This window comes from Ranitomeya imitator, chromosome 4, assembly GCF_032444005.1.
Source record: "Ranitomeya imitator isolate aRanImi1 chromosome 4, aRanImi1.pri, whole genome shotgun sequence".
Classification (NCBI taxonomy): Eukaryota; Metazoa; Chordata; class Amphibia; order Anura; family Dendrobatidae; genus Ranitomeya; species Ranitomeya imitator.
In genome coordinates this window covers 127,560,719-127,586,218 of record NC_091285.1, presented here as the reverse complement: position 1 = coordinate 127,586,218, position 25,500 = coordinate 127,560,719, and positions in this window count along the sequence as shown.

The window sequence follows — 25,500 nt, the reverse complement described above, 5'->3', positions numbered from 1 at the left end:
GGAGCAGTGGTAACTTTACTGACCGCAAACCCTGATCCTATCACCGCAACTAGAAGTAGCCGTGGGGTGTGCCTAACCAGACCTAGACACCTCGACACAGCCGGAGAACTAAATATCCCTAAAGATGGAAATAGGAAAACTCTCTTGCCTCAGAGTAGACCCCCAAAGGATAGGTAGCCCCCCACAAATAATGACTACGAGTAGGAGAGGAAAAGACACACGCAGACAGAAAACAGGGATAAGCAAAGGAGGCCACTTCTACCTAGATAGGAAAGGATAGTACAGGATACTATGCGGTCAGCATAAAACACTACAAAATATCCACAGCAGAAAAATACAAAAACTCCACCACCTAACTAAAGATGTGGAGAGTATATCTGCGACTCCAGCGAATCCAACCAGACTGAGAAAAACATCAGGCACAGTCTAGCAGGAAAAAAATAGAAACAAGATCAGCACAAAAAATAAACACACAGCCGTGTGTCTAAAAAAATGAAGCAAACACTTATCTTTGCTGAGTTGGCAGCAAGCAGGAGAGGCCAGGCAGAGGACCAACACTTCCAAAGGAACATTGCCTACTGGCAAGGACTAATTAATCCTGCACAGCTAAATACCCCAAGAGCAGAATTCACAACAGTACCCCCCCTTGAGGAGGGGTCACCGAACCCTCACCAGAGCCCCCAGGCCGGTCAGGACGAGCAAGATGAAAGGCACGAACCAAATCAGCGGCATGGACATCAGAGGCCGAAACCCAAGAATTATCCTCCTGGCCATAACCCTTCCATTTGATAAGGTACTGAAGCTGCCACCTCGAAAAACGAGAATCCAATATCTTCTCAACCACATATTCCAATTCCCCATCGACCAACACAGGGGCCGGAGGATCAACAGAGGGAACAACGGGCTCCACATATTCCCGCAACAAAGATCTATGGAAGACATTATGGATCGCAAAAGAGGCTGGAAGCGCCAGACGAAAAGACACCGGATTAATAATCTCAGAAATCCTATAAGGACAAATAAACCGAGGCTTAAACTTAGGAGAAGAAACCTTCATAGGAATATGACGGGAAGATAACCAAACCAGATCCCCAACCCGAAGCCGGGAACCAACACAGAGACGTCGGTTAGCAAAACGTTGAGCCTCCTCCTGAGACAACACCAAATTGTCCACCACCTGAGCCCAAATCTGCTGCAACCTGTCAACCACAGAATCCACACCAGGAAAGTCAGAAGACTCAACCTGCCCAGAAGAAAAACGAGGATGAAAACCAAAGTTACAAAAAAAAGGCGAAACCAAAGTAGCCGAACTAGCCCGATTATTAAGGGCAAACTCGGCCAATGGCAAAAAAGCCACCCAATCATCCTGATCAGCAGACACAATGCATCTCAAATAAGTCTCCAAAGTCTGATTAGTACGCTCGGTCTGGCCATTTGTCTGAGGATGAAATGCAGAAGAAAAAGATAAATCAATACCCAGCCTAGCACAAAAGGCCCGCCAAAACCTAGAAACAAACTGGGCACCTCTGTTGGACACAACAGTCTCAGGAATACCATGCAAACGGACCACATGCTGAAAAAACAACGGAACCAAATCAGAAGAAGAAGGCAATTTAGGCAAAGGCACCAAATGAACCATCTTAGAGAATCGGTCACAAACAACCCAGATTATCGACATCCTCTGGGAAACAGGAAGATCGGAAATAAAATCCATAGAAATATGCATCCAGGGCCTCTCAGGGACCGGCAATGGCAAAAGCAACCCACTAGCACGGGAGCAACAAGGCTTGGCCCGCGCACAAGTCCCACAGGACTGCACAAAAGACCGCACATCACGCGATAAAGAAGGCCACCAAAATGACCTACCAACCAAGTCTCTGGTACCAAAAATGCCAGGATGACCAGCCAACACGGAACAGTGAACCTCAGAAATCACTCTACTAGTCCATCTGTCAGGAACAAACAGCTTCCCCACAGGACAACGATCAGGTTTGTCAGCCTGAAATTTCTGAAGAACCCGTTGTAAATCAGGAGAAACGGCAGAAAGGACCACCCCTTCCTTCAAAATACCGATTGGTTCCAAGACCTCAGGAGAATCAGGCAAAAAACTCCTAGAGAGGGCATCAGCCTTAATATTCTTAGAACCCGGAAGGTACAAGACCACGAAATCAAAATGAGAAAAAAACAAGGACCATCGAGCCTGTCTAGGACTCAACCATTTGGCAGACTCGAGGTAAATCAGATTCTTATGATCGGTCAAGACCACAATACGGTTCTTAGCTCCCTCAAGCCAATGTCGCCACTCCTCAAACGCCCACTTCATAGCCAACAACTCCCGATTGCCGACATCATAATTGCGTTCAGCAGGCAAAAACTTACGGGAAAAGAAGGCACACGGTTTCATTAAGGAACCAACAGGATCCCTCTGAGACAAAGCAGCCCCTGCCTCAATCTCAGAAGCGTCAACCTCAACCTGACACGGAAGAGAAACATCCGGTTGACGAAACACAGGAGCAGAAGTAAAATGATGTTTAAGTTCCTGAAAGGCAGAGACAGCCGCAGGGGACCAATTCGCCACATCAGCGCCCTTCTTCGTCAAATCAGTCAAGGGTTTAACCACGCTGGAAAAATTAGCAATGAAACGGCGATAAAAATGAGCAAAACCCAAAAATTTCTGAAGGCTCTTCACGGATGTGGGCTGAATCCAATCATGAATGGCCTGAACCTTAACCGGATCCATCTCTATAGACAAGGGAGAAAAAATAAAGCCCAAAAAGGAAACCTTCTGCACCCCAAAAAGACACTTAGACCCTTTCACAAACAGGACATTGTCACGAAGGATCTGAAATACCATCCTGACCTGCTGCACATGAGACTCCCAATCATCGGAAACAATCAAAATATCGTCCAAATATACAATCAGGAATTTATCAAGATAATCCCGGAATATATCATGCATGAAGGACTGAAAAACAGATGGAGCATTAGAGAGTCCGAATGGCATCACAAGGTATTCAAAATGGCCCTCGGGCGTGTTAAACGCAGTTTTCCATTCATCACCCTGCTTAATATGAACAAGATTATAAGCCCCCCGAAGGTCAATCTTAGTAAACCAACTAGCTCCCTTAATCCTAGCAAACAAAACGAAAAGCAAAGGTAAAGGATATTGAAACTTGACCGTGATCTTATTCAAGAGGCGATAATCAATACAGGGTCTTAAGGAACCATCTTTTTTAGCAACAAAAAAGAACCCCGCTCCCAACGGTGAAGAAGATGGCCGAATATGCCCTTTCTCCAAAGACTCCTTAATGTAGCTCCGCATGGCGGTATGTTCAGGTACAGACAGGTTGAAAAGTCAGCCCTTAGGAAACTTACAGCCTGGAATCAAGTCAATAGCACAATCGCAGTCCCTTTGCGGTGGAAGGAAACTGGACTTGAGCTCATCGAATACATCCTGAAAATCAGACAAAAACTCAGGAATTTCAGAAGAGGGAGAAGGGGCGATAGACATCAAAGGAACATCATTATGAACCCCCTGACAACCCCAACTAGTCACAGACATGGACTTCCAATCCAAAACAGGATGATGTACTTGCAACCATGGAAAACCCAGCACGATAGCATCATGCAAATTATGCAACCCCAGAAATCGACAATCTTCCTGATGGGCTGGCGCCATGCGCATGGTCACCTGTGTCCAAAACTGGGGCTTATTTTTAGCCAAGGGTGTAGCATCAATGCCCCTTAAAGGAATAGGGTTCTGCAAAGGCTGCAAGGGAAAACCACAACGCCTGGCAAAGTCAAAGTCCATTAAGTTCAAGGCAGCGCCTGAATCCACAAACGCCATGACAGAAAATGATGACAATGAACAGATCAAGGACACAGATAACAGAAATTTAGGTTGTATAGTACTGATGGTAAATGAACTGGCGATCCTCTTGGTCCGCTTAGGGCAGACAGAAATGACATGAGAAGCGTCGCCACAATAATAACACAAGCTATTGAGACGTTTGAAACCTTGTCGTTCTGTTTTAGACAGAATCCTATCACACTGCATAGGCTCAGGAATTTGCTCTGAGGATAACTCCATAGCGCGCACAGTTCTGCGCTCCCGCAAGCGCCGATCAATCTGAATGGCCAGAGACATAGAATCACTCAGATTGGAGGGTGTGGGAAACCCCACCATAACATCTTTAATGGATTCAGAAAGACCTTTTCTGAAAATTGCCGCCAAAGCATCATTATTCCATTTAGTCAATACAGACCATTTTTTGAATTTCTGACAATACAATTCTGTGGCCTCTTGACCCTGAGACAGGGCTAACAAGGTCTTCTCAGCTTGATCCACCGAATTAGGTTCATCATACAGTAATCCTAATGCCTGAAAGAAGGAGTCTACATTAAGCAAAGCAGGATCCCCAGATTCCAGGGAAAATGCCCAATCCTGTGGATCACCACGCAGCAAGGAAATGATGATTTTAACTTGTTGAATGGAATCACCGGAGGATCGAGGTTTCAATGCAAAAAACAGTTTACAGTTGTTTTTAAAACTCAAAAATTTGGACCTGTCACCAAAAAACAAATCAGGAGTAGGTATCTTCGGTTCTAAAGCAGGAGTCTGAACAATGTAATCAGAAATATCCTGTACTCTAGCAGCCAGCAGGTCTATACGAGAAGCTAATTCCTGAACATTCATGCTAGCACAAGGCTCTTCAGCCACCCAGAGATAAAGAGGGAAGAGAAGACAAAACAGACTGGAGAAAAAAAAATGGCTCAAGATCTTTCCTCCCTTCTTCTGAGATGCAATTAACTCATTGCTGGCCAGTAGTACTGTTATGATCAGGTGGCCTTGGAGCAGCATGAAATGACCTTCGCTGGAGCAGTGGTAACTTTACTGACCGCAAACCCTGATCCTATCACCGCAACTAGAAGTAGCCGTGGGGTGTGCCTAACCAGACCTAGACACCTCGACACAGCCGGAGAACTAAATATCCCTAAAGATGGAAATAGGAAAACTCTCTTGCCTCAGAGTAGACCCCCAAAGGATAGGTAGCCCCCCACAAATAATGACTGTGAGTAGGAGAGGAAAAGACACACGCAGACAGAAAACAGGGATAAGCAAAGGAGGCCACTTCTACCTAGATAGGAAAGGATAGTACAGGATACTATGCAGTCAGCATAAAACACTACAAAATATCCACAGCAGAAAAATACAAAAACTCCACCACCTAACTAAAGATGTGGAGAGTATATCTGCGACTCCAGCGAATCCAACCAGACTGAGAAAAACATCAGGCACAGTCTAGCAGGAACAAAATAGAAACAAGATCAGCACAAAAAATAAACACAGCCGTGTGTCTAAAAAAAATGAAGCAAACACTTATCTTTGCTGAGCTGGCAGCAAGCAGGAGAGGCCAGGCAGAGGACCAACACTTCCAAAGGAACATTGCCTACTGGCAAGGACTAATGAATCCTGCACAGCTAAATACCCCAGTCAGAATTGCAATTAGCAGAAACACCTGTCCAAGACTGCTGCTCAGGAATAACTGCATTACCATCAACAACCACCGGAGGGAGCCCAAGAGCAGAATTCACAACAGTTTAGGAATGTACAGATCCGTGAAATACTTTTGAGTTGATGGAGGCAAGAAGTGGAAAGGGCTTGGATGTGCAGTTTGAAGGAGAGATCAGTGTCAAGGATTACCCCGAGACAGCGAACTTGTGGGACTGGGGAGAGTGGGCAGCCGGTTACTGTAATGGATAGGTTTGTTGGGGGGGTCACGTGAGATGGGGGAAAGACAATGAATTCTGTTTTGTCCATGTTAAGTTTTAGAAATCTAGCAGAGAAGAAGGATGATAAAGCGGATAGACATTGAGGGATTCTGGTTAGTAGGGTGGTGATATCTGGTCCAGAGATGTAGATCTGTGTGTCATCAGCATAGAGATGATACTGAAAACCATGAGATTCTATAAGCTGTCCCAGGCCAAAAGTGTAAATGAGCAGGGGCCCTAGAACTGAACCTTGCGGGACTCTGACAGATAGGGGGCGAGGTGAGGAGGTATTGTGTGAATGGGAGATGCTGAATGTTCGGTCAGTTAGGAATAACGAGATCCAGGATAGAGCCAAGTCTGTGATGCCAGGGGATGAGAGGATCTGTAGTAATAGGGAATGGTCCACTGTGTCAAAGGCAGAGGACAGGTCCAGGAGGAGGATAGAGTAGTGTCGCTTGCTCTTGGCGGTTAATAGGTCATTGGTGACCTTAGTTAGGGCAGTTTCAGTGGAGTGGTGTGACCGGAAGCCTGATTGTAAGCGGTTGAAAAGGGAGCAGGAAGATAAATGGGAGGACAGTTCAAGATGGACGTGTTGTTCCAGTAGTTTTGAGGCATAGGGGAGAAATTATATAGGGCGATAGCTAGATACAGAGGATGGGTCAAGAGAGGGCTTTTTGAGGATAGGTGTGATTGAGGCATGTTTAAACCTTGAGGGGAAAACACCAGTTGTTAGTCATAGGTTGAAGAGATGGGTTAAAGTTGGGATGAAGACTGTGGCGAGCTTTGGGATGAAGTGGGAAGGGATCGGTTCAAGTGCACAGGTGGTGAGATGCGATCTTAAGAGTAGAGTGGAGAGTCGATCTTCTGTAATAGTGGAGAAGTTGGTTTTGGAGGTGGAGGGCTGGGTAATTAGGAGGAAGGGCTCTGGGGGTTGTCGACTAAAACTGTCTCTGATGTTCACAATCTTCTGCTTGAAAAATGAGGCAAAGTCTTCAGCTGAGATGAGTGGGGAGGGAGGAGGTGCTGGGGGACAGAGGAGAGAGTTGAAGGTGTTGAATAACAGTTTAGGGTTGTGAGACAGGGAGGATATGAGAGATGAGAAGTAGGTTTGTTTAGCTGTGGCGAGTGTGGTCTTGAAGGTAGTGAGGGACTGTTTCAATGCGATAAAGTGCTCGTTCCAGTGGGATCTTTTCCATCTCCGCTCTGCAGCCCTGGAAGCTCGCCTCAGTTCTTTGGTCAGGCTGGCGTGCCATGGGTGTCTGTTGATTTTGCGAGCTTTGGTATGTGTGAGAGGGGCAAGAGATTCCAAAGCTGCAGCTATTGTAGTGTTATATAGAGCAGCAGCATCATCCGCATTGTGTAGGGAAGTTATGTCTGTGAGAGGGAGGAGGGATTCAAAGAGTGAGTGTAGATTGAGGTGTTTAAGATTTCTGCGAGGGTGTGTAAGTTTGTGGGGTGGGGATTGTAGACAAGGAGTGGAGAGGGAAGAAAATGTGAGTAGATTGTGGTCAGAAAGAGGAAGAGGTGAGAGGTTAGATAGGTAGCAGAGGCAGGTGAAGATGAGGTCCAATGTGTGACCATCTTTGTGAGTGGCTGCAGAAGACCATTGAGTGAGGCCGAAGGAGGAAGTGAGAGATAGAAGTTTAGTGACAGCTGAGATTTAAGTGTCAATGGGGATGTTGAAGTCGCCCATGATGATAGTGGGGATGTCCGCAGAAAGAAAATGAAGTAGCCAGGTGGTGAAGTGGTCAAAGAAGGTGGTGACTGGCCCTGGGGGGCAGTAGATGACAGCCAGTTGGAGGTTGGTGGGGGCATAGATGCGCACAGAGTGCTCCTCAAAGGAAGGGAGGGTAACAGAGGGTGGCAGTGGAATTGGGGTGAAGGAGCAGTTATCTAACAGGAGAAAACCAACTCCTCCGCCATGCTTGCTGCTGGGGCGGGGTGTGTGAGAATGGTGGAAGCCACCATACGAAAGTGCAGCAGGAGAGGCTGTGTCAGAAGGGGTGAGCCAGGTTTCGGTGATGGTGAGGTAGGAAAGTTTGGTAGCAACAAAAAGATCGTGGATGTAGGAAAGCTTGTTGCAGACAGAGCGAGCGTTCCACAGAGCTCCTGTTAGTGGGACTGGGGAAGTGGGGGCTGGGCGAATGGCCATAAAGTTAAAGAGGATAATAATAATAATAATCTTTATTTATATAGCGCCAACATATTCTGCAGTGCTTTACAGTTAAACAGTTTCAAACACAACAGTCATAAGTAACAACGTTAACAATACAATAATTAAAGCGAAATAAAGCAACCCTGCTCGTGAGAGCTTACAATCTACAATGAGGTTGGGGAGATACAAAGTACAGGTGTGTATTTACAATGATGTATTTACAATGATGGTCCAGCCATCTTCAGGGAGTGGGGGATAGATGGGGATAGTGAATGGGTTACGTAAATTTATGATGGAGCGTGTATGGGAGGTAGAACTGAATGTGGGGATGTGGTGAGGAGGACCAGGATTTGGAGACCAGCAGTGAGAAAGAGCAGAGAAAGTGTTAGCAGGAGAAGGCATGAGGTGGCTGTCTGTGCTTGGAGACAGAAGACTGTATATAAAGGAACAGTTCTGAGGAGGAGGTGAGATGGATAGGGAGGATTGAAGAAGAGATGAACAGTTCATTACTAGGAGTAGGGATTAGGGGAGTTTGCAGAAAGTGAAGAATTATAGGGGTGAAAGTGAAAACACAGCCTGTATAATATAATGCACCCCCATTAGGCAGCCTGTATAGTATAATGCACCCCCATTAGGCAGCCAGTACAATATAATGCACCCCCATTAGGCAGCCAGTATAGTATAATGCACCCCCATTAGGCTGCCAGTACAATATAATGTACTCCCATTAGGCAGCCTTTATAGTATAATGCACCCCCATTAGGCAGCCTGTAAAGTATAATGCACCCCCATTAGGCAGCCAGTATAGTATAATGCACCCCCATTAAGCAGCCTGTATAGTATAATGCACCCCCATTGGGCAGCCAGTACAATAAATGCACTCCCATTAGGCAGCCTGTATAGTATAATGCACCCCTTTAGGCAGCCAGTATAGTATAAAGCACCCCCGTTAGGCAGCCTGTATAGTATAGTGCACCCCCAGTAGGCAGCCAGATTAGTATTATGCACCCCCATTACGCAGCCTGTATAGTATAATGCACCCCCATTAGGCAGCCTGTATAGTATAATGCACCCCCATTAGGCAGCTTGCATAGTTTAATGCACCTCCATTAGGCAGCCAGTACAATATAATGCACCCCCATTAAGCAGCCAGTATAGTATAATGCACCCCCCATTAAGCAGCCTGTATAGTATAATGCACCTCCATAAGGTGGCCAGTACAATATAATGCACTCCCATTAGGCAGCCTGTATAGTATAATGCACCCCCATTAGGCAGCCAGTATAGTATAATGCACCCCCATTAGGCAGCCTGTATAGTATAAAGCACCCCCATTAGGCAGCCAGTATAGTATAATGCACCCCCATTAGGCAGCCTGTATAGTATAAAGCACCCCCATTAGGCAGCCTGTATAGTATAGTGCACCCCCATTAGGCAGCCTGTACAGTATAATGCATCCCCATTAGGCAGTCTGTAAAGTATAATGAACCCCCATTAGGAAGCCTGTATAGTATAGTGCACCCCCATTAGGCAGCCTGTATAGTATAATGCACCCGATAAAAAAAAAAACAATACTCACCTTTCTTCCTCCTTGTTCCCACAGTGCTCTGAGCGCCCGCTCATCTCCTGACAGCTGGCGCCGGGTACTTACGTCATCGCTACCCCTTGTCAGTGTTGGTGACGTCAGATGCTGACAATGGGATGATGGGAGAAGGAGTGTAGTGCTCCCTCTCTGATCAAGCTGACCCTGCAATGACAAGCGGGGGGTCCCACTGCAGGCACAAGGCCCCGCACTGCCTCCTCAGGGGCCGCACAGCGGCCGGGTGGCAGATCAGGGAGATGTAGCTGTGCACGCCGATACAGTTACAGTAGCGTAGCTCCGGGAAGGCCCCTCAGAGCACTGGGCCTTGGGCCGCTGCCCCCTCTGCCCCCCGGTAGCTATGCTACTGTCGGTAATCAATAAGAATATATATTGCTATTTATTGACAAAACAATACAACCTCTAAAATCCAGAAACTGTTTGCATTCTGTAAAAAATATCCTTAATTTTCGTGAAATAATTCATAAATAACGTTACCCTTACATAGGCTACAACAGGATGCAAATCTTGTGGCATCTTTTTTAATCTGACTTCCATTTTTCAAGTAACACATTCTGGTTCTTCAAAAGCAGAAAAAAATCTCTTGAGACATTTCTTTCCACAGCAAATTTTACTAAAAAGGAAAGAAAAAAAACTTTGAGCAGCATGCAAAACATGTTTCAGGCTGCTATTGATCGCAATATTTTATCTGCAAGATTTACATTGCAAACTGATATACTGTACATTTATTGCAGAGAAAATGTGATGTACATTGTTATTTATTGACCTAGCATATCTACTGAACATGCAAACTATGTCTTCGGAGGTCAGATATGCGAAAGGTTTCTTCTAGTCAAATAAAGGCAAGACATGTTTAATCAAACTAGTGAAGGAAGGAAAACGTGCATATATCATAAAGCATGCACGGCTGTTCAGTTACAATAGTAAGATATGTCTCCACAGTTTTTTCTATCCAAAACCATATTAACCCATTAGAAATATAACCTGAGATAGGAGCTGTGTATGCCTTAACCCCTTCATGACCGGGGGATTTTTCGTTTTTCCATGTTCGTTTTTCGCTCCCCTCCTTCCCAGAGCCATAACTTTTTTATTTTTCCGTCAATTTGGCCATGTGAGGGCTTATTTTTTGCGGGACGAGTTGTACTTTTGAACGACATCATTGGTTTTAGCATGTCGTGTACTAGAAAACGGGAAAAAAAATCCAAGTGCGGTGAAATTGCAAAAAAAGTGCAATCCCACATTGGTTTTTTGTTTGGCTTTTTTGCTAGGTTCACTAAATGCTAAAAATGACCTGCCATTATGATTCTCCAGGTCAGTACGAGTTCATAGACACCTAACATGACTAGGTTATTTTTTATCTAAGTGGTGAAAAAAAATTCCAAACTTTGCTAAAAAAAAAAAAAAAAAAATTGCGCCATTTTCCGATGCTCGTAGCGTCTCCATTTTTCATGATCTGGGGTCAGTTGACGGCTTATTTTTTGCGTGCCAAGATGACGTTTTTAATGATAGCATTTTGCTGCAGATACGTTCTTTTGATCGCCCGTTATTGCATTTTAATGCAATGTCGCGGCGACCAAAAAAAGTAATTCTGGCGTTTCGAATTTTTTTCCCGCTACGCTGTTTAGCGATCAGGTTAATACTTTTTTTAATTGATAGATCGGGCGATTCTGAGCGCGGCGATACCAAATATGCATAGATTTGATTTTTTTTTTATTGATTTATTTTGATTGGGGCGAAAGGGGGGTGATTTAAACTTTTATGTTTTTTTTATTTTTTTCACATTTTTTTAAACTTTTTTTCTTAACTTTTGCCATGCTTCAATAGCCTCCATGGGAGGCTAGAAGCTGGCACAGCACGATCGGCTCTGCTACATAGCAGCGATCTGCTGATCGCTGCTATGTAGCAGAAATGGAGGTGTGCTGTGAGCGCCGACCACAGGGTGGCGCTCACAGCCACCGCTCATCAGTAACCATAGAGGTCTCTGGGACCTCTATGGCTACAATATACAAGCATCGCCGACCCCCGATCATGTGACGGGGGTCGGCGATGACGTCATTTCCGGCCGCCCGGCCGGAAGCGGTAGTTAAATGCCGCTGTCTGCGTTTGACAGCGGCATTTAACTAGTTAATAGGTGCGGGCAGATCGTGATTCTGCCCGCACCTATTGCGGGCACATGTCAGCTGTTCAAAACAGCTGACATTTCCCGGCTTTGATGCGGGCTCACCGCGGAGCCCTGCATCAAAGCAGGGGAGCCGGCATCGGACGGTATAGTACGTCCGATGCCGGTAAGGGGTTAAAAATGGAGAGCTCACAAGTACTGATGTGTCAATGTGACTTCTGCATTTCTTGAAAGATAGTAAAACTAAACACTAAACTGATTTTTTCTTACCATCTTGACAATAGCGATGAGCTGATCTGCTGAGATTCGAATTCACCAAGTAGCTATAATCTTACTGTTAAAATCGATTTGCAGCGGATTTATTCTACACAAATTCAATGTCCCTTCTATATATATAATTGTCTAAGGGGTACTTCCGTCTTTCTGTCCTCAACTTCCTGGTCTCGGCAGCTGCCTGTCATGGCTGCCTCGACCAATCAGCGACGGGCACAGTCCGATTAGTCCCTCCCTGACAGTCACATTCACCTCCGCCTGCTCCATACTCCCCGCAGTCAGTGTCCCTGGCGCTCCGCTCCATACTCCCTGCAGTCAATGTCCACGGTGCTCCGCTCCATACTCCCCGCAGTCAGTGTCCCCGGCGCTCCGCTCCATACTCCACGCTCCCCGCAGTCAGTGTCCCCGGTGCTCCGCTCCATACTCCCTGCAGTCAATGTCCACAGCGCTCTACTCCATACTCCCCGCTCCCTGCAGTCAGTGTCCCTGGTGCTCCGCTCCATACTCCCTGCAGTCAATGTCCACGGTGCTCCGCTCCACGCTCCCCGCAGTCAGTGTCCCCGGCGCTCCGCTCCATACTCCCTGCAGTCAATGTCCACAGCGCTCTGCTCCATACTCCCTGCAGTCAATGTCCACGGTGCTCCGCTCCATACTCCCCGCAGTCAGTGTCCCCGGCGCTCCGCTCCATACTCCCTGCAGTCAATGTCCACGGTGCTCCGCTCCATACTCCCCGCAGTCAGTGTCCCCGGCGCTCCGCTCCATACTCCACGCTCCCCGCAGTCAGTGTCCCTGGCGCTCCGCTCCATACTCCCTGCAGTCAATGTCCACAGCGCTCTGCTCCATACTCCACGCTCCCCGCAGTCAGTGTCCCTGGCGCTCCGCTCCATACTCCCTGCAGTCAATGTCCACAGCGCTCTGCTCCATACTCCCCGCTCCCTGCAGTCAGTGTCCCCGGTGCTCCGCTCCATACTTCCCGCAGTCAGTGTCCCCGGCGTTCTGCTCCATACTCCACGCTCCCTGTAGTCAGTGTCCCCGGCGCCCGCTCCATGCTCCCCGCAGTCAGTGCCCGCTTCATACTCCCCTCCAGTAACCGCTCACACAGGGTTAATGCCAGCGGTAACGGACCGCGTTATGCCGCCGGTAACGCACTCCATAGCTGCTGCTATTAACCCTGTGTGACCAAGTTTTTACTATTGATGCTGCATAAGCAGCATCAATAGTAAAAAGATGTAATCTGGGTAATTTTGCAATGCATCTTGGGAACGGAAGATGGCGGCCGCATCACACAGCTTCGCTGGATCCCAGGGGTGAGTATATAACTATTTTTTATTTTAATTACTTTTTTTAACAGTAATATGGTGCACACACTGCAAAATACTGTGTTGCAGTGTTATATACCTACGTGACTGGCAATATAATACGTGACTGGGCAATATACTACGTGGCTGGGCAATATACTATGTGGCTCTGTGCTGAATACTACATCGCTGGGCATTATACTACGTCGCTGGGCAATATACTATGTGACTGGGCAATATACTACACAATATAAAGTGACTAGCACACTCCAGGGTGTTGTGATGCAAAAAAGTGGGGATTTATTACATACAGTAAATCACAAACGTTTCGGTCGATACTGGACCTTCATCAGTGTGCTAGGTATAATTGTATACTTGTATGGCCCCAAAAACAATAGAATACTCGGATTTGCATCAATCAGACATGCTGGAAAAAAAGGCAACAAGCACTCTATTAGCGGTGGATGCCGCATTTATCCCTAGTGTCCCGGGCGTACTGACAGCTCTTTTAAGCCTCAGCGCCACCTATTATTCTGACTCACCGTCAGTTGACCAGCCTGGTTCTGTTTCCTCCTGGCTTGTTGCCTTTTTTTCCAGCATGTCTGATTGATGCAAATCCGAGTATTCTATTGTTTTTGGGGCCATACAAGTATACAATTATACCTAGCACACTGATGAAGGTCCAGTATCGACCGAAACGTTTGTGATTTACTGTATGTAATAAATCCCCACTTTTTTGCATCACAACACCCTAGAGTGTGCTAGTCACTTTATATTGTATACGTTCAGGTTTGGGCACCTATGACTGTGCACCTCCCCTATTTAGGCTGTGCTTAGCATCTTCTATATCACTGGGCAATATACTACGTGACTGGGTAATATACTACGTGGCTGGGCAATATACGTGACTGGGCAATATACTACATGACTGGGCAATATACTACGTGACTGGGCAATATACTATGTGGCTGGGCAATATATGTGACTGGGCAATATACTACGTGACTGGGCAATATACTACGTGACTGAGCAATATACTACGTGGCTCTGTGCTGTATACTTTGTGACTGGGCAATATACTACATGGCTGGGCAATATACTATGTGGCTGGGCAATATACTACATGACTGGGCAATATACTACGTGACTGGGCAATATACTATGTGGCTGGGCAATATATGTGACTGGGCAATATACTACGTGACTTGGCAATATACTACGTGACTGGGTAATATACTATGTGGCTCTGTGCTGAATACTACTTCACTGGGCAATATACTACGTTGCTGGGCAATATACTACGTCACTGGGCAATATACTATGTGACTGGGCAATATACTACGTAGCTGGGCAATATACGTGACTGGGCAATATACTACGTGGCTGGGCAATATACTACGTGACTGGGCAATATACGTGACTGGGCAATATACTATGTGGCTGGGCAATATACTACGTGGCTGGGCAATATACTACGTGGCTGGGCAATGTACGTGACTGGGCAATATACTATGTGGCTGGGCAATATATTACGTGACTTGGCAATATACTACGTGACTGGGTAATATACTATGTGGCTCTGTGCTGAATACTACTTCACTGGGCAATATACTACGTTGCTGGGCAATATACTACGTCACTGGGCAATATACTATGTGACTGGGCAATATACTACGTAGCTGGGCAATATACGTGACTGGGCAATATACTACGTGGCTGGGCAATATACTACGTGACTGGGCAATATACGTGACTGGGCAATATACTATGTGGCTGGGCAATATACTACGTGGCTGGGCAATATACTACGTGGCTGGGCAATGTACGTGACTGGGCAATATACTATGTGGCTGGGCAATATACTACGTGACTTGGCAATATAATACGTGACTGGGTAATATACTATGTGGCTCTGTGCTGAATACTACTTCACTGGGCAATATACTATGTTGCTGGGCAATATACTATGTGACTGGGCAATATACTACGTAGCTGGGCAATATATGTGACTGGGCAATATACTACGTGGCTGGGCAATATACTTCGTGACTGGGCAATATACGTGACTGGGCAATATACTATGTGGCTGGGCAATATACTACGTGGCTGGGCAATATACTACGTGGCTGGGCAATGTACGTGACTGGGCAATATACTATGTGGCTGGGCAATATACTACGTGACTTGGCAATATAAAACGTGACTGGGCAATATACTTCTTGACTTGGCAATATAAAACGTGACTGGGTAATATATTACGTGGCTCTGTGCTGAATACTACTTCACTGGGCAAAATACTACGTTGCTGGGCAATATACTACGTCACTGGGCAATATACTACGTAGCTGGGCAATATACGTGACTGGGCAATATACTACGTGGCTGGGCAATATACTACATGACTGGGCAATATACGTGACTGGGCAATATACTATGTGGCTGGGCAATATACTACGTTGCTGGGCAATATACTACTTGACTGGGCAATATACTACGTGGCTGGGCAATATACTACATGACTGGGCAATATACGTGACTGGGCAATATACTATGTGGCTGGGCAATATACTACGTTGCTGGGCAATATACTACGTGACTGGGCAATATACTATGTGGCTGGGCAATATACTACGTGACTGGGCAATATACATGACTGGGCAATATACTATGTGGCTGGGCAATATACTACGTGGCTGGGCAATATACTATGTGGCTGGGCAATGTACGTGACTGGGCAATATACTACGTGACTGGGCAATATACTATGCGACTGGGCAATATACTACGTGGCTGGGCAATATACTACGTGGCTGTGCAATATACTATGTGGCTGTGCAATATACTATGTGGCTGGGCAATATACTACGTGGCTGGGCAATATACTATGTGGCTGTGCAATATACTATGTGGCTGGGCAATATACTACATGGCTGGGCAATATACTACGTGGCTGGGCAATATACTATGTGGCTGTGCAATATACTATGTGGCTGGGCAATATACTACATGGCTGGGCAATATACTACGGGGACATGCATATTCTAGAATACCCGATGCGTTAGAATCGGGCCACCATCTAGTATATAATAAACGGAAAGACTTCAGAGCACAATCAATGTAAGATATAGAAGTAAAAAAACAAGTAATACTCACCTCACCACCAACCTCTCCGACACCCCAGCTGATCACTTTTGCAGGATCTCTATGGTTCAGAAAAATGGTGGCCAGCTGGAGAATATGGATTTTTGCAAGTTTCAAGTACAATTAAACTTTAGTAAGAGTATATTAGTACCTTTTACTTTGCACAAGGTACATTAGGTTCATAAATAAAATGATGATGATTTATTTTAAAGGACACTGGAAAATGACCATTTTCTTTAATGTCTTGGGAACTCTGATTATAGGACTTGCTCTATCTATGGTAAAACATGGTGCTCATATATTGTACGGGTCAAAATTTTGTACACACCTATTCATGCAATGGTTTTCCCTGTTCTTTTTTGAATGCACATTGTAGATTGCAAACTGAAGGCAGCAAATGGGGAAACATATGGAATGAAGGCATTAAGAAATGTGAAAAAAACAGAATATGTGTTAAACATTGGATTCCTCCAAGTAGACCCTTTTTACTTTAATGACAGTTTTACACTTTTATAGTCTTCAGTTTTGTTTTGGGTCATTGTCCAGATGCAGCACAAGTATTTTTTCCAGTAAATGCAAACTAGATGGGATGTCATGTCATGGCAGAATGCTGTATTAGCCATGTTGTGCAAGTGTGCGTTGAACATGGTATAAATCATCAAAATTTTCAATAGCAAATCAACCTTCCATCATAACACCTCCTCCTACTTGTCTCATGATGAGCTGGTGTAGAAGGCATCACATTAAGACATGGCAGTTGATACCACAGATCTCAAATATTGACTCATCGGACCAGTACCCAGTCTGTGTGCTGCCTGGCTCCAAAAAGGCTCTTCTTCTTGAGGACAAAAATAAAATATCTGAAAAAATAGTTACATCTGAATATTTATGTTTATTACAGGTTTATTTTTTTTTGGGGGGGGGGTTATTTTTTTTTCATTTGTTTTCTTATTTTCATATATTTTAATTATTTCAGTCCTTTATCCATATTTCTATAGGCTTTTTTATAATTATCATAGCATGTTTATTGCGTGTTTTTAAATATTTATATTTATGTGTCATCTTTAGCTAGGGTTCTTTAGTAATTTATTCTTTTTTATCTAATTTTCTTAGAGTTTTTTAATGCACATGATTCTATTTAGAAGAGCTAGGGCTGGAAGCATTTCGGAACTCCTCTTAAGGTACCGTCACACTCAGCAACTTTCCAACGATCACGACCAGTGATACGACCTGGCCTTGATCGTTGGAAAGTCCTTGTGTGGTCGCTGGAGAGGTGTCACACAGACAGCTCTCCAGCGACCAACAATGCCGAAGTCCCCGGGTAACCAGGGTAAACATCGGGTTACTAAGCACAGGGCCGCACTTAGTAACCCGATGTTTACCCTGGTTACCATTGTAAATGTAAAAAAAAAACACTACATACTTACATTCCGGTGTCTGTCACGTCCCTCGCCGTCAACGTTCCCGCACTGACTGTGTTTCGTCGTCTAGTGTCCCGCTGTGGCGGCATGATCGCATGGTGTAACAAAGGTGTGCACGATATTGTATACGATGTAATGGGTGGAGGAGCTGCCTACGTAGGAGCGCCAAATTCTCCACCTCCTGTGTGCTGATTGGGCGGTACAATACTGTGCGCTCATTCGACAGACAAAGGACTATTGTTCCCAGCGGATAAAACCGGAGCTGTCGAGCGCTCTATTCATTTCTCTCTGGAGCACGTGCTGGAAACAGAACTCCTAAATTCGCTGGATCCCCTGGACTTTTATAACTACTATAACTACAGACTTTTACCGCAAGAGGTATGTATGAACGCTACAGCGTAGCAGATGTTGCGCTTCAACGGGGATAAACGCTGGAGCGTGGTCGATTGTTCCTTTATGGAGAGTAGGGTAGGCCAGAGAGCCTCAGTACACAGCTGTAGCGTGGCCCAATTTTAATCCTTTTACAGATCGAGCTGTAGCATGGTTGACTGCCCCGTTTATGCCAGTAGTAACATATATAGTTATTAGATCTATGGTCAAAACATTGTTTTGTAAGCACGTGTATTTATTGTACGTTTGTTTTCTTTTTAGGAAGTATGCTCACTTCCGATGAGAGTTCTGTCATTGCTGCTGCCCTGGTGTTTGAGGCAGCACGTCTCCAAGAGGAGAGACGTCCTAAACGAAAACGTCGCATGTGGACCCGGAGCTGGCTGCAGAAAAGATCCACATTGTCACACATGGGTCTCATAAGAGAGTTACGGGATAATAACCCTCATGATTTCCGAAACTACCTTAGGATGTCAGAGGAATCCTTCAAGATAATACTGTCTGCTGTTACGCCACTCATACAAAGGCGTGATACGCCGATGCGTGCAGCCGTGCCCGTGGATGAAAGGTTGGCGGTGACACTGCGGTTCCTGGCTACAGGAAGGTCTCTTCAGGATTTGCAGTTTTCCGCAGCTGTTTCCAGACCTTTCCTGAGCGTTGTGATTCCGGAGACATGCGAGGCCATTGTGCAGAGCTTAAGGCATTATATCAAGGTACTACTATTTTTTTTGTGCTGCTGTGTTATGTCGATATATTATACTAGCTATTTAACCCGTTCTACGCCCTGGTGGCGCGCATTTCTATTGGTATATGTTCTCCATCCTATCATGTGCTGCTCCCATCCTGCGCCCCCATTCTGACATGTGCTGCTGCGATCCTGCGCCATTCTGCGCCTCCATTCTGACATGTGCTGCTTCCATTTTGTGGCTCCATTCTGATATGTGCTGCTCCAACCCTGCGCCACCCTTCTTTTATTTGCTGCTTCCAACGTTATTTTATTGATTATTTAATTTCGATATATTGTTTAGCACCCCCTCTCAGTCAGTGAAGCCATCTGATAAAATGGCTGCCTGCATACTCAGGGTTGAGGACTTTGTTATACTAATCCATACTGCGCATCAATCACTCTAGGATGTCCACATGAGAGTGTATGTGCACAACAATATATTTGACCTAATTTGTACATGTTTCCTTCTCATCTTGCAGTTTCCCAAGACGGCGGATGACTGGAAGAGGATTGCTTCCGATTTTGAACAGCTGTGGCAGTTTCCAAACTGCGGTGGCGCATTAGATGGAAAGCATGTGCGCATCACGCAACCAGCCAACTCTGGATCCTTTTTTTTCAACTACAAAGGATATTTCAGTGTGATCCTCATGGCCCTTGTCAATGCGAACTATGAGTTCGTCGATGTGGATGTTGGCATGAATGGTCGAGTCTCCGATGGTGGAGTTTTTGAACACACTTCATTTGGGGAAAGCTTGAGGAACAATCAACTGCAGTTGCCACTAAATGAAGACACAAAAGCAAACCTCAATTTTGTTTTCATCGCAGACGAAGCTTTCCCTCTTCATCCACATCTGCTGAAGCCATTTGCGCAGCGAACACTCACACCTGTGCGCAGAATCTATAATTACCGGTTGTCTAGGGCCCGTCGTGTGGTTGAAAATGCCTTTGGGATTATGGCTAATCGGTTTAGAGTGTTCCACACAGCTATCAACTTGAAGCTGCCGTCTATAGACTTTGTGGTTTTGGCATGCTGTGTGCTCCATAATTTCCTGAGACGTCATGATACCAGCTCCTATTCTCCTCCTTCATTCATTGATGCAGTGGACCCAAGAACCGGAGATATTGTGCCCGGGGAATGGCGTACACAACCAGAAAATTTAACAGCTCTTCAAGCACTGGGATCTGGCAGACAGGCAGACGATGCAAGGGACTGTCGAGAAAAGTACTGTCAGTACTTTAATGGTTCTGGAGCTGTACTCTGGCAGGATCACGCTGAATAACAAAAAATTTTCATTTTGGTTTGCCATTTACTCAACAATATGTATGTAATGCTTTCGTGTCCACAATGTAATTTTGCGAGTAGGTCACTGTCTTTTTTGTTATAAAATTAAATTGTATTTTTTACTCCCGTTATTTTTGCTTGTTCATTTTAGATAAAGTGTGTTTTGTGTAATAAAATTAAATTGTATTTTTTACTCCCGTTATTCTTGGTTGTTCATTTTATATAAAGTGGTTAATGACGTCCTATGCCGGCAAGGTGTCCTGTGGCAATACCCATTGACGGGATAGTACGTTATAGCGATCCGTCTATATTGCATTCCAAAGTCTAATGGCGACTTCCTTCCATTCCAAGCTCTGTCATGCACCCAAACAATGGTGTACACACACAGAATCGTATTTTCAATCATATAAATCTCTCTAAATGACTTTCAATGAGATGAGAGGCCTAAAAAATGGTGTTGTAAACCCTTATAGCTCCATAAACATTAAAGAATGCGAATATTTTTTTTTTTTTGGGAACAATTTCTTTGTATTTACAAATTAACCTACAAAATGTTACATAACAAAAAACAACCCACAAAAAATGTATCTCCTTCCACGGCCCAACAGGTGTCGCAGCGTCACGCCCTGCTGCTCTACTTGAGCCTGGAGGAGCGCTGCTGTCTGCTGCAGGAGCGCTGCTGTCCGCTCCAGGCGCAGTTGCCTTGCCAGGAGCTCTCTCACGCTGGGCTGTTCTGTGGATGGAAGAGGTTGGAGAACAGACGGTGATTCCGCTGAAAATACATCTCGACCTCTGGGGCATGACCAAATTGAGTGTGTTGTAATTTTCAATTTGGTCCGGTCCCACAGGGCGTTTTTTTTTAAATTAAATTTTACTGTTTTAGTTGTCAATTGTGACATCCCGCAGATAACCACTCATATTATCTTAATACTTACGGAGAAGGGACGCCGGTTCTTCAATGCCAGAACCGGAGCTGCTTATTTGCCATCCCTGAGATCTGGCCACTGCTGCAGGAGCTAAAAGGAAATAATAACAGATCTGGTTAACTATGGAACACGCCGTTGGGAGGCGCTTGCTGTTTTGGTCACTTACGTATGGTAGCTTCTGGGGAGAAGGCCGCCGACCCGGGGGAGGAAGATGAGTTGCGGAAGGGAGGTGTTGAGGGTGGTGTTGGGGTGCGAGGCTGCCTGGTCTCCAAAGATGTAGGAGGCGTGGTAGGGCGCCTGCTCCTTAATGCGCCTATAATGTATACAATATTTCCGCTACTCTCTTATGTCACCTCTCCAGTAATAAAAAAGCAATGAATGATTGTACACTTACGTGAGGTCCCTGGCTGTTGGCTGCCGCTGGTGGCGGACGAAGGAGAGCTGGTCTCTATGGCAGGTGCCTGTTGCCGACGCCTTCTCTCTACACATAAATGCAAAAAACACAATAGTTAGACATTCCTATACTGTATGTTCAAAACCAAGTGCAGAGCAAAGGGAATCATTGCAACCAATACGGTTCCTGCTTTAATTTGTCCAAAAGTTTTAAGGGAATGAACGCTGTGTTCTGAGCATTTGGACAAGTTGTTACAGAGAAGCTTGTCTTTTATATGTGTAGTACAGTTTGTGCTCCATATTGTGTGCTCCGTACGATGTGAACGTCGTACTGTGTGAGGCACGGTGTGTACCTCGTAGTGTGTGCGGCGCTGTGTGTGCTCCGCATTGTGCGCGGCACGGTGTGTATGCCATAGTACTAGAAGCGCATCACGGCTGCATACGTCTACTGATTACCAGCCATTATTCCCCCTCCGGTCATTACGCGCAGTATAATGTATATAATATGTAATCTACACTGTTATGTCACCTATGCTGTAATTAGATTAATATGAGTGACGGTACACTTACGTGAGGTCCCGGGCTGTGGGCTGCTGCTGTTGGTGGACAAAGGAGATCTGGCGGCAATGGCAGGTGTGTGTTGCCGGGGCCTTCTCCCTACACATAAATGAAAGAAACGCAATGTTTTTAAAACAAAGAACAGGGATTCCAGAGCCCAAACCAAAAAAAAAACAATATTGCGCGCAGGGTTGCAAACACCCTCCTAAAAGCGTGCATCGCCCAATTCCCCCCATACTGGTACTTGCCTCGCCTTGTCTCCGCACGCAACTCAGCCAGAAGGTGTGGATTTTTGTGGTGGAGGTCGGCCCATTTCTTCCGCAGCTGCTGCGCACTGCGGCGGACGCCAAACCTCCTATCCAGCATTTCCACAATGCGACACAGCACCTCCTGCTTGTGTAGGTTCGGGTGGGCTGGGCGATTCTCCTGGCACTCATAACCCAGGGCATCCATGTGATGGACAAAAAACCTGAGCTCAGTCTGCCCCAGAGGTGCAGATCTTTGTCTTCCAGCCATTTTTGTTGAAAAGACGCTATAAAGTACCGCCTAACCACGCTCAGAGGAGGTTCTTAACTATGCAGTTCTCCCGCGCGATCCGCATCGCTATAGCGTTGCCGTTTATGGACAGCGTCACATTTGTGACGGCTTAGCGGTACGGAAGGAACGCACATAGTAAATGCCGTTCGAAGGATGTAGATATAACGCCGGAGCGGCACGTAATGTGCGCTCGTGGTATATGACGGCGTGATGACGTTATAGGGTTCCTGCGTGCCTGCGCTACCTTGCTTTGCTTCCCTGACATCCTTAAAATGGCTGCCAGGCGACGTGATCCTCCTATGGGCATCCCAGAGCTAAAGTTCCTGATTAACACTATGGATCGGATGCAGTACGAAACCACAGGGCTGGTGCTGCACCGCAACCAGCACAAGGATGAAGTCGTGCGTGTGGTGTCTGAGGGCCTCAGGAAGCAGTTTGGGATAACCAGAAGTAAGGCCCAGATTGTGAAGAAATGGGGCGATCTGAAATCCAAAAGCCCAGCGCGCCTGCAGGAGCTTCGCCGCGAGATCCGCAGAGGTGAGTACGCAGGTACCCAAAAGTATTGCACGCCGAAGGGTTAATTGGGTGTGTATGTGGTGTGTATGTGGCCCTGCTATGGTGCAATAATGAATGGTGCAGAGCACTATGTGGCCGTGCTATGGTGCAATAATGAATGGTGCAGAGCGCTATTTGGCCCTCCTATGGTTCAATAATGAATGGTGCAGAGCACTTTGTGGCCCTGCTATGGTGCAATAATGAATGGTGCAGAGCAGTATGTGGCCCTGCTATGGTGCAATAATGAATGGTGCAGAGCACTATTTGGCCCTCCTATGGTTCAATAATGAATGGTGCAGAGCACTATGTGGCCCTGCTATGGTGCAATTATAAATGGTGCAGAGCACTATGTGGCCGTGCTATGGTGCAATAATGAATGGTGCAGAGCACTATGTGGCCGTGCTATGGTGCAATAATGAATGGTGCAGAGCAGTATGTGGCCCTGCTATGGTGCAATAATGAATGGTGCAGAGCACTATGTGGCCCTGCTATGGTGCAATAATGAATGGTGCAGAGCACTATGTGGCCCTGCTATGGTGCAATAATGAATGGTGCAGAGCACTATGTGGCCCTGCTATGGTGCAATAATGAACGGTGCAGAGCACTATGTGGCCCTGCTATGGTAAAATATCACTGTTGCCATATCTGGTGATCGAACTTTATTTTTTCCTTCACAGAGGCAAAGACACAGTGACGCCGCCACGAGGCTTCCCACCCCGCCTCAGATGTCCGTGCGCCCTCTGGGTCAACGGCTCCAGATCCTAGTAGGTTCCCACAATAATGTGATTAGGATTTGGTGGCAGGTTCCCTCTTCCCCCCCCCCCACCTGCATTTTCCCATCTACGCCCTAGGCCACCATAACTCACAACAGCGTACCACCCGCTTCGCTACAGCAGCCGCACAAAGCACTCATGCCAACCATACATTGTTCCATATGCCATGCCCTAGGCCACCATAACCCAAAACAGCGAACCACCACATACATACAAGCAGCCGCACAAAGCGCTAATGCTGACCACACATTGTTCCATCTCCCACGCTCTAGCTCACCAGTCACAACAGCGTACCATCCGCTTCGCTTCAGCGGCGGAACGAAGCGCTCATGCCGACCATACAGCGTTCCATCCACCACGCCCAAGCGTCACAAAGCACTCATACCGACCACACATTGTTCCATATGCCACGCTCTTGCCCACCAGTCACAACTGCCTACATCCGCTTCGCTTCAGCGGCGGAACGAAGCGCTCATGCCGACCATACAGCGTTCCATCCACCACACCCAAGCGGTTTACATACCTTGAAGCTGCAGTGCAAAGCGTGGAATATTAGAATTACAAAAATCCGACGTCCAGGTCCACCAAAAATCCGACGTCCAGGTCCACCAAGTGTCCAAGTACAAAGTGAAGAAAGGAAGTTTTGAAAGCTGTGAGGTGGCCTTGGGAACAATAGCGCTCAGGTGACAAATTTTCCAACCAATTGTGTGGACAGAACCTTTGGCCTATCAGTACATTAGCTAGCAGCTCAACACGCCCCTAGTGAACAACGTCACGCACAGATTATGCAAAATGTGCTCTGAATCGTCTTGTGTGACATGACCGGTACGACTGTCCCATACGACTTCTACATCGCAAATACGTCATGAAATTATCGCTTCAGCGCCGTGCATCGCGAAGTGTGACCGCAATCTACGATGTTGGAGCGATAATTGTGCGACGATGTAACGTCACGAATCGTGCCGTCGTAGCGATCAAAATGGCACTGTGTGATGGTACCCTAAGTCTGTAATAGTGACTGTACATAGGGTGTGTTAAGCTTTGTTTATTGATGTGTGCCGTTATGCTAATAGTGCTACTTAATCCCACCACCATTGTTTACCTTATCTTGATGTTGGACTGAAGGACCCTGGGTAATTCTAAAAATAGCTTACATGCCTTGGGTATAAAAAGACTCAGAGATCACATCCTGCTAGATGGAAGTAACACAGAGCTACCAGCCGGACATTCTGCAAACCACCCAACAGACAAGAGAACGGACTGCAGCCAATTCATCATGGCACCATCACGAGGGACACTGATCTATGATTCTATAGGAAACAACCTAGGGGTTTTCGGCTCCGGTTGGAAGGACACAGATCTGATCCAGTGACCATCTCTGAACCATAGATATATTTGGAGAAAGCCAGGGTTGGGACCTGCGGGTTGCCTGGTTCAATAGAGATGGTCAGATAAGCCAGGTGGTGACTCTCGTGTCAACTGGTTTTGTGTGTGTATCACAGGTGGAATAGCGACCCTGGGAGCTCTGACATCAGGTCATACTGGAAATACGTGGAGACGCAGTGATCTTTTATATGCGCCCA